At 39.8% G+C, this 10007-nt stretch overlaps 1 non-coding gene and 1 pseudogene across 1 annotated transcript; one reads left to right on the top strand and one right to left on the bottom strand.

Moving 5' to 3' along the window:
• The first annotated feature begins 420 nt into the window (after positions 1–420).
• LOC127109084 (uncharacterized) lies at positions 421–520 on the top strand (annotated as a pseudogene).
• A 3256-nt stretch (positions 521–3776) lies between these two features.
• LOC127109862 (small nucleolar RNA R71) lies at positions 3777–3883 on the bottom strand. The gene has a single exon (XR_007797110.1). It is a non-coding gene; the product is annotated as a small nucleolar RNA R71 (small nucleolar RNA).
• Positions 3884–10007: the final 6124 nt, after the last annotated feature.

Below are 10007 nucleotides of genomic sequence, written 5' to 3'. Positions count from 1 at the left end.
GTATTCGAATAGGGGCTTCCTTGAGCATAGTTTACTTGCTCTGTTTGGATTCCAGTCAAGAGTTGACATTCCGCAGGAGTGTGGCCTTGGATTCCACAGACCTCGCAATTCTGAGCTATAGCAACCACGGCGGTTGGTGGTGATACATTTAAACTTTCAATCTTCTGGACCAAAGCATCCACTTTTGCATTGACGTGATCAAGGTTACTTATCTCGTACATGCCAGTTTTCGGTTGAGGTTTTTCCACTGTTGTTCGTTCGGTTCCCCACTGATAGTGGTTTTGGGCCATGCTCTCGATAAGCTGGTAAGCATCAGCATAAGGTTTGTTCATTAATGCACCACCTGCAGCGGCGTCTATTGTTAACCTTGTATTGTATAAGAGACCATTATAAAATGTGTGAATTACTAACCAGTCTTCCAAACCATGGTGTGGGCAAAGTCTCATCATGTCTTTGTATCTTTCCCATGCTTCGAAAAGAGACTCGTTGTCTTTCTGTTTAAATCCGTTTATCTGGGCTCTTAACATAGCTGTTTTGCTTGGCGGAAAATATCGGGCAAGGAAAACTTTCTTCAACTCGTTCCATGTGGTGACCGAGTTGGAAGGTAGAGATTGAAGCCATCTTCTAGCGCTATCTCTTAATGAGAAAGGAAAAAGACGAAGTCGAATTGCCTCTGAAGTGACACCATTAGCTTTAACAGTATCAGCATATTGAACAAATACGGATAAATGAAGGTTTGGATCTTCGGTAAGATTTCCAGAGAATTGGTTCTGTTGCACAGCCTGCAGCAGTGAAGGTTTAAGTTCAAAGTTGTTTGCTTCGATTGCGGGCGGAGCAATACTTGAATGCGGTTCATCTTGCGATGGAGCGGCGTAATCTCTAAGAGCACGAGCTGGTTCTGCCATCTCGGTTAAAGAAGGAAAAATGTTTTTGATATCAGGAAGGTTTATAGGAGGGAGATTGTTTTCAGCACGATATTCCCGAATTCGTCGTAAGACTCGGAGATATAGTTCGATATCGTTGATTCGTAAATAGAGCGGTTCGCCTTGAGAGCGAGTGCGTGGCATACAAATCAACGAAAGAAAGAATAGAAGGAAAAAGAAACCTTAGTCTCTACAGCGTAACGGAAGAGTTACGATATCGATTGAATAAAAGTCCCCGGCAACGGCGCCAAAAACTTGATCGCTCGACTGTGCGAGTCGAGAATGGGATACAAACTGCAAGTGCACAGTTCTATCGCGTAGTTTTAAAAGATATCGATCCCACAGGGACTTATGAATCGATGTACCGTTATCTAAGGTTACTACGTAAATCTAAGGTGAAAATGTTTGATTGTTTGGGGAAAAGGGAGCTAAGAGCTAAACTAATATCTAGATTAAATATTAATAAAACGGATATCGGTATGTGGTTCGTCAAAACTAGGGAATCAATTCCTTGTCGGTCTCTCGGTTTTAAAATAAATCGTTTCGACTAACTTTATTGGTTAAAGGTTTTATCTCAAACTCTCGCTCTGTTGAAGAAACCATGATCTTATGTTAATGTTGCTGTCACTTATAATTAAGTCAAAAATCATATTTTGAAAACAATAAAGTTGCAGAAACTCTTTTTAAGAAAATACTGACCGTTTTAAACACCCTTATCTCAAACTTTCGCTCTGTTGACTTAGGTTATACAATTAAATCTAAATGCTTAACTCTCGTCCTCACATTCAATCTTTAAAAATACTTTTTGGAAAAAGGTCAGAATTTAATTAATTCTAAAACTTGCTCTCGCCCTGAGATAGATTTAATGACTAACTTACACTGTCCAGTTAAAACCTCAAACTCTCGCTCTGTTGGTTTCAACTTCTTTATGTCTTTTACCTTTGTAAAAAATCTTATTATTAAACCTGTAAGTTAAGACCGTAAAAAGATTGATTCTAATTTTAAGTTTGAATAGACCGACTTAGTTTTGATCCCTCTTTCTGCTTACTTTACATACCGATACCTAGGCAAATTAGCCAGACATGCTTACTAAATAATAATTAATATCATGCATACACAGACTCATTTCAGGCAGGCAATGCAAATAAACAATAGAATAAAGCATAAAAATTAAATAACAATTAAAGAACCTGAATGCGTAATACAATGGTCTTGAACACTCCACCACAAGCCGGTAGGATTTGTTCTTCGATTCTTCAATTAAACAGTAAATTAAATCAAGGAAATAAAAAAACTCGAATATAACGTAAGGTTAAATCCGGTATAAAGTTGCCCAGTAGTTTCCGGTGTAGAAACTACTACGCGAAAAATATCTAAAAGCTAAGAACGGGGGAAAATAAATTGCAAGGGAAAAAAGAAAACAAAGCTTGCAAAATAAAATAAATAAAATGGACGATGCTGGAAAGGAAGAAAAATAAGCAAAGGCGTGAAAAAATAAATTTGGCAGAGCTTCCGCAAAACTGAGCGTGCAAAAACTGTGTAACTTTTGGTTTGTGAGACGGCTATTTATAATGGCCTTGGTAGCAGCATTCCGTTTCTCTCCTTCTTCAGCGTGGCTATATCCACGGCGTGCATATAGGAGACCAATTCCTTAACGTTATTCTTCAAGTCCTTCTGAGGGCGATACTTGCGCTACAAAGGTAGTGGGGTTGCGTGACGCTCGTCACGCTATGTGTGACGTCCGTCACAAGGCTCCTTCGCGTGACGCTCGTCACGCGTCCTGTGACGTCCGTCACAGGCACAGCATTGGTGACTTGTGCGCTTTGGGCTGGGCTTTGGCCTTTGGTTCCTTTTCTCTCCTTTTTGTTGCTTTTTACACCTCCTTTTCTTCCCTTTTTCACTTTTGCTTCAAAATGGGTACCTGATATAAATAGAAGAGAAATACTGCATAATATCTGATAAAATGGGATAAATTAGTGTAAATGATAAAATAATTTAATTGAATTAAGTCTTAAAAAGCGATATAATTTCGTGTTATCATTTAATAACAAAGTTTTTGTACGAGAGTAAAAGACATAAAGAAGTTAAATTCAATAGAACGAGATAAGTACCCCAAATTCGATATCTTTTAAAACTACGCGATAGAACTGTGCACTTGCAGTTTGTACCCCAAATTCGACTCATAAAGTCGCGATCAAGTTTTTGGCGCCGTTGCCGGGGACTTTTTATTTAGTCGATATCGTAACTCTTCTGTTACGCTGTAGAGACTAAGGCTTATTTTTATTTTTTTTATTTCTTTCGTTGATTTGTATGCCACACACTCGCTCACAAGGCGAGCCGTTCTATTTACGAATCAACGACATCGAACTATATCTCCGAGTCTTACGACGAATTCAGGAATATCGTGCTGCAAACAATCTCCCTCCTATTGAAATTCCTGATCTCAAAAATCTTCTTCCTTCACCGATACCCGAGATGGCAGAACTAGCTCGTGCTCTTCGAGATTACGCCGCTCCATCGCAAGATGAGCCGCATTCGAGTATTGCTCCGCCCGCCATCGAAGCAAACAACTTCGAACTTAAACCTTCAATGTTGGAAGCAGTGCAACAGAACCAATTCTCTGGAAATCCTACCGAGGATCCAAACCTTCATTTATCCGTATTTGTCCAATACGCTGATACTGTTAAAGCTAATGGTGTCACTTCAGAGGCAATTCGACTTCGTCTCTTTCCTTTCTCGTTAAGAGATAGTGCTAGAAGATGGCTTCAGTCTCTTCCTTCCAACTCAGTCACCACATGGAACGAGTTGAAGAAAGTCTTCCTTGCCCGATATTTTCCGCCGAGCAAAACAGCTATGTTGAGAGCCCAGATAAATGGATTTAAACAGAAAGATAATGAGTCTCTTTTCGAAGCATGGGAAAGATACAAAGACATGATGAGACTTTGTCCACACCATGGTTTAGAGGACTGGTTAGTGATTCATACCTTCTATAATGGTCTCTTGTACAACACGAGGTTAACAATAGACGCCGCCGCAGGTGGTGCACTTATGAACAAACCTTACGTTGATGCTTATCAACTTATCGAGAGCATGGCCCAAAACCACTACCAGTGGGGAAGCGAAAGAACAATGGTAGAAAAACCTCAAACGAAAAGTGGCATGTACGAGATAAGTAACCTTGATCATGTTAATGCAAAAGTGGATGCTCTGGTCCAGAAAATTGAAAGTTTAAATGTACCACCTCCAGCCACCGTGGTTGCCATAACTCAGAATTGCGAGGTCTGTGGAATCCAAGGTCACACTCCTGGAGATTGTCAACTCCTAACAGGAATCCAAGCAGAGCAAGTAAATTATGCTCAAGGAAATCCTTACTCGCACACCTATAACTCCAACTGGAAGAATCATCCTAATTTTTCATATAAGAGTAATAATGCTTTATACGCACCAGGACAAGCTCCAAATCAAGCCCCAGCTATACCTCCTGGATACCAAAAGCCGATCCCATCTACACCTAACAATAATGTTCCTAGGAAATCCAACATGGAAATCATGATGGAGAACTTCATAGCTTCTCAACAGCAAACCAATAAAGATTTCTTAAACCAGAATGTACACACTGGCGAACAAATTAAACAACTAGCAAGTAAAGTAGATGCCCTGGCTACCCATAACAAAATGCTGGAAACACAAATATCACAAGTAGCTCAACAACAAGCGCCTACTGCTGCCCCAACTGGTACATTTCTTGGACAGCCCCAACCTAACCCGAGAAGCCACGCTCATGCAATCATACTAAGAAGTGGAACGGAAGTGGAAGGACCGTCTGATCCAAGAACTGAGAACCAAAACTCTAAAAAGTCAACTGAGGAAGAAAATAAACCTAAGGAAAAGGAAGAGCGTAATAAGGAAACCGTAGAAAAGAAAGAACCTTATGTACCTCCACCACCTTATAAACCACCTATCCCTTACCCTCAAAGGCTTATTAAAACCAAAGATGCGGGCCAATTTAAAAAATTTGTTGACCTACTGAAACAATTAAACGTCACAATTCCTTTTACAGAAGTTATTACGTAGATGCCCTCATATGCTAAGTTCTTAAAAGAAATTCTTTCTAATAAAAGGAAACTTGAAGATAGCGAAACTGTTACACTCACTGCTGAATGTAGCGCTATAATCCAGAATATGCCTCCTAAACTTAAAGATCCTGGTAGTTTCTCTATACCCTGTCACATAGGAAAATTTGTCATAGATAAAGCCTTATGCGATTTAGGAGCCGGTATTAGTGTTATGCCTTTATCCATATGCAAGAAACTTGAAATGGGAGAATTAAGACCAACTAAAATGTCTGTGCAACTAGCGGATCGTTCTGTTAAATATCCTGTAGGAATTCTTGAAAACGTTCCCGTGCGCATAGGTCAATTCTACATTCCAACCGATTTTATAATTATGGACATTAGAGAAGATGAAGTTACACCCATTATACTGGGAAGACCGTTCTTAGCAACTTCCGGTGCAATCATAGACGTAAAACGAGGACGACTCACTTTCGAAGTGGGAGAAGAGAAAATTGAGTTCATTCTTTCCCAATTTTTGAAAGCACCTGCAATAGAAGACACATGTTACTTCATGGATATCATTGATGAATGCATAAAAGAAACAGAGTTAGAAAATCACAAATCATCTGACTATCTTGTAGAAGACAAACTTAACCAATGTTTAGCAATAACACCGGATCCTACGCAATGCCTTAAGAAACCAACCCTAGACCTGAAAACACTTCCCAAAAATTTGAGATATGAATTCCTAGACTTAGAACTTGAACGACCAGTGATAGTTAATCCAGACCTAGGAAAACTCGAAACAGAAAAACTCCTGCATATCTTAAGAAAATATCCAACCGCACTAGGATACAACATCACCGACCTTAAAGGAATAAGTCCTTCTATTTGTATGCACCGCATCATGCTAGAAGAAGACTGTAAAACTTCTAGGGAACACCAGAGGAGACTAAACCCGATCCTGAGTGAGGTAGTGAAGAAGGAAATAACCAAGTTATTAGAGGCAGGTATCATATATCCTATATCTGATAGCAAATGGGTTAGTCCTGTACACGTAGTACCAAAGAAAGGAGGTATAACAGTTATTGAAAATGAAAAAGGAGAAACTATAACTAAACGAATCGAATCGGGATGGAGAATGTGCATTGACTATAGGAAATTAAACAAAGCAACCCGAAAAGATCATTTCCCTTTACCATTCATTGACCAGATGTTAGAACGGTTAGCAAAACATTCTCATTTCTGCTATCTAGACGGTTATTCAGGCTTCTTTCAAATACCAATTCATCCTGACGACCAAGAAAAGACAACATTCACGTGTCCTTTTGGTACCTTCGCTTATCGACGAATGCCGTTTGGCTTGTGCAATGCTCCTGCAACCTTCCAAAGGTGCATGATGGCGATATTTGCCGATTTTCTCGAAAACAACATGGAGGTATTTATGGACGATTTCTCTGTATGCGGACAAAGCTTTGAAGAATGTCTTGAAAACCTAGAAAGAGTTCTGGAACGATGTGTAAAAGTAAACCTAGTACTTAATTGGGAAAAATGTCACTTCATGGTACAAGAAGGAATTGTTTTAGGACACATCATCTCAAATAGAGGAATTGAAGTAGACAAGGCCAAAATAGAGGTAATCGAAAACCTTCAACCTCCGAAAACTGTGAGAGAAGTACGAAGCTTCTTAGGACACGCCGGTTTTTACCGACGATTCATTAAAGACTTCTCTAAAATAACTAAACCTTTAACCGGACTATTGATGAAAGATGCTGAATTCATATTCGACAATAAATGTTTAGAAGCATTTCAAACGCTTAAACAAGCATTGATCTCCGCGCCCATAATGCAGACACCAGATTGGAATGAACCATTCGAAATAATGTGTGATGCCAGTGATTACGCTGTGGGTGCTGTTTTAGGACAACGAAAGGATAAAAAGCTTCACGTCATATACTACGCAAGTAGAACTCTAGATGAAGCACAAATGAATTACGCCACAACCGAGAAAGAACTTTTAGCAGTAGTATTTGCGCTAGATAAATTTCGTTCTTACTTGGTCGGAGCCAAAATAGTCATTTACACTGACCACGCTGCTATCAAGTGCCTCTTAACAAAAAAGGATGCTAAACCTAGACTCCTAGGGTGGATCCTGCTGCTACAAGAGTTCGATTTGGAAATCAAAGACAAGAAAGGAACTGAAAACGTAGTAGCAGATCACCTCTCTAGACTCGAAAACCTGGAACCGGAAAGAACATCGATCAATGATGATTTCTCGTACGATAAACTTATAGCTACTCTGGAGGAAAATAAAGCTGATAAACAGGTAGAAACCACCTTAGCTATATCTGTTACACCATGGTACGCTGATCTCGTCAATTATTTAGCTGCCGGAATAGTTCCACCTACTTTATCCTATCAGCAAAAGAAACGATTCTTCTATGACATAAAACAATATTACTGGGATGACCCTTTACTTTTCAAAAGAGGCCCCGACGGTATTTTTCGTCGGTGTATACCCGAAGAAGAGGTAGAAAATATAATCCAACATTGTCACTCCGCTCCTTATGGTGGACATGCAAGTACATCCAAAACATGCTCCAAAATCCTACAAGTCGGTCTTTATTGGCCGAATATATGGAAGGATGTGCATGCGGCTATCAAGAAATGTGATAGATGTCAATGCACAGGAAACATATCTAGACATGACGAGTTGCCACAAAAAGGCATTTTGGAAGTAGAGATTTTCGACGTGTGGGGAATAGACTTCATGGGACCTTTCCCACCTTCTTTCGGTAACAAGTACATACTCGTAGCGGTTGACTACGTATCAAAATGGATTGAAGCTATAGCCTCTCCAACAAACGACACGCGAGTAGTAACTAGACTCTTTAAGAATATAATATTTCCAAGATTTGGGGTCCCGAGAATAGTAGTCAGTGATGGTGGATCGCATTTCATATCTAAGATACTCGAAAAACTACTGTTTAAGTATGGTGTGAGACATAGAGTAGCGACACCTTACCACCCTCAAACCAGTGGGCAAGTGGAAGTGTCTAACAGAGAAATCAAACAAATATTGGAAAAAACAGTCGCCACCTCAAGGAAAGACTGGTCATTGAAATTACCAGAAGCTTTATGGGCATATCGAACCGCTTACAAAACTCCCATAGGGACAACCCCATTTAAGCTTATTTATGGAAAATCTTGCCACCTCCCGGTAGAATTAGAACATAAAGCCTATTGGGCTATTAAAAATCTAAATTTAAACTATAAGGCCGCTGGTGAAAAGCGAATCCTTGATATAAACGAACTAGAGGAACTTCGACAAGACGCTTACGAAAATGCCAGAATCTACAAAGAAAGAACAAAACAATGGCATGACAAGCGCATATCAAGGAAAATCTTCAAACAAGGCGATACAGTCCTGTTATTTAACTCTAGGCTAAAGTTATTCCCGGGAAAACTACGATCTAGATGGTCAGGTCCTTTCCAAATCACCAATGTTCTTCCCAGTGGAGCGGTAGAAATTAAAGGCAAATCTATGGAACCATTTATCGTAAACGGGCAACGTCTAAAACATTATCACTATGCAGAAAACAATGAAGATTCACAAGTCTTGCACTTAGACGTAATGCCTCCAAACTTTATAGATTATATTTGATAGTTTTTATGTCGAGCTTGCGACATTAAACAAAGCGCTTAGTGGGAGACAACACACAAATATTTATATTTTCATTTCTTACTTAATTATTATTTTAAAATTTTATTTAGTATTCATTCTTAATCTATTTTAATTTTTCTTCTTCTATTCTTTCGGCATTTGGCCAAATCCTGACTAAAACTCTTGTTTTTCCTTTCTCTAGCTAACACTAACCTGATGGGACAAATTGATCGTATGGGTATCAAATTCAGAGGGAAAGCTCAGAAACAAAAGTTTGAGGAACTAGCAGAAAGAGAGATGCTACCTAGTTTGTATGCTGATGACTGGGCAATGACTGCCCTTGGACTAAGAGAGACTGTCCTGTATTTGCTGAGTCAGATAGGGTGGGAAACCTCTCCTATCCGTAGACAATTCGTCACCTACCGGAGACTGACACTAGAATTCCTTAGTTCCCTGATCTATCTACCCAGCCATGGAAAAGGAATAAGCAGAGGTTTCATCCAGTTCAGAATGTTCAACATGGAGTATCAATTTAACATTCGAGACTTTACCAACCTTTTAGGTTTCCCTACCTCCCTTGATACATTCACAGTGAGCCAAGAAGACCTTTTTGAATATAGAGAACTTGCACATTTTTGGGGAAGCTTGACCGAAAATGACGATCCCGAGGAACATGAGTTTCTTTCTGGAAACATACATAACCCGTCCTTTCGTTATTTCCATAAGATCCTGGCCCACACCCTTTTCGGGAAGAAGTCAAATAGTACCTCAGTTTCACGTGATGAACTCTTCATCATATTTTGTGCTTCCCAGAACCGTCCAGTAAACGGTGCCACTTTTATGTTGGCAAATTTTGACCACCTTATTCAAGATGAACGAGCACCAATTCAAATAGGCGGTTTAATAACCATGATCGGTAATGCTATCGGATTACGTCAGCCTATGCTTGACTTAAGCCCTTTCTGTGGCATTGCGGCTATGAGTATACCCTTCCTCTTCAACACTATGTTTATAGCAAACCTAGGGTCTGAAGAGTTTGAGATTATAATTAACAACCAAGTTCTGTGCCTATTCACCTTGCCTAGTCCGAGGACTAGTGTTCATAACCGCAGTAACTGGCTCTACAACCTGAACGGAACACCTTCTCCTGCTAGATCTACTGAATCCATCCAGGACTACGAGATTTGTGACGACCAGATTCCTTATGCTGAATCTGACCCTTAGACACCATCTGGTTATTATGATATTGACCCTCCTCCTCAATCTGTCCCGACCGAAGAGTCGGCAATACCTGATCCTAGACATCATATGCCCGAAGATAATTATAACACCATCATCCAAGCCTTGATGTCAGAACAAGACGCC

The sequence above is a fragment of the Lathyrus oleraceus genome, chromosome 7 (genome assembly GCF_024323335.1).
Source record: "Lathyrus oleraceus cultivar Zhongwan6 chromosome 7, CAAS_Psat_ZW6_1.0, whole genome shotgun sequence".
Lineage (NCBI taxonomy): Eukaryota > Viridiplantae > Streptophyta > Magnoliopsida > Fabales > Fabaceae > Lathyrus > Lathyrus oleraceus.
The sequence above is the reverse complement of the archived record's forward strand: the minus strand, read 5'-3'. Positions and strand labels throughout refer to the sequence as shown.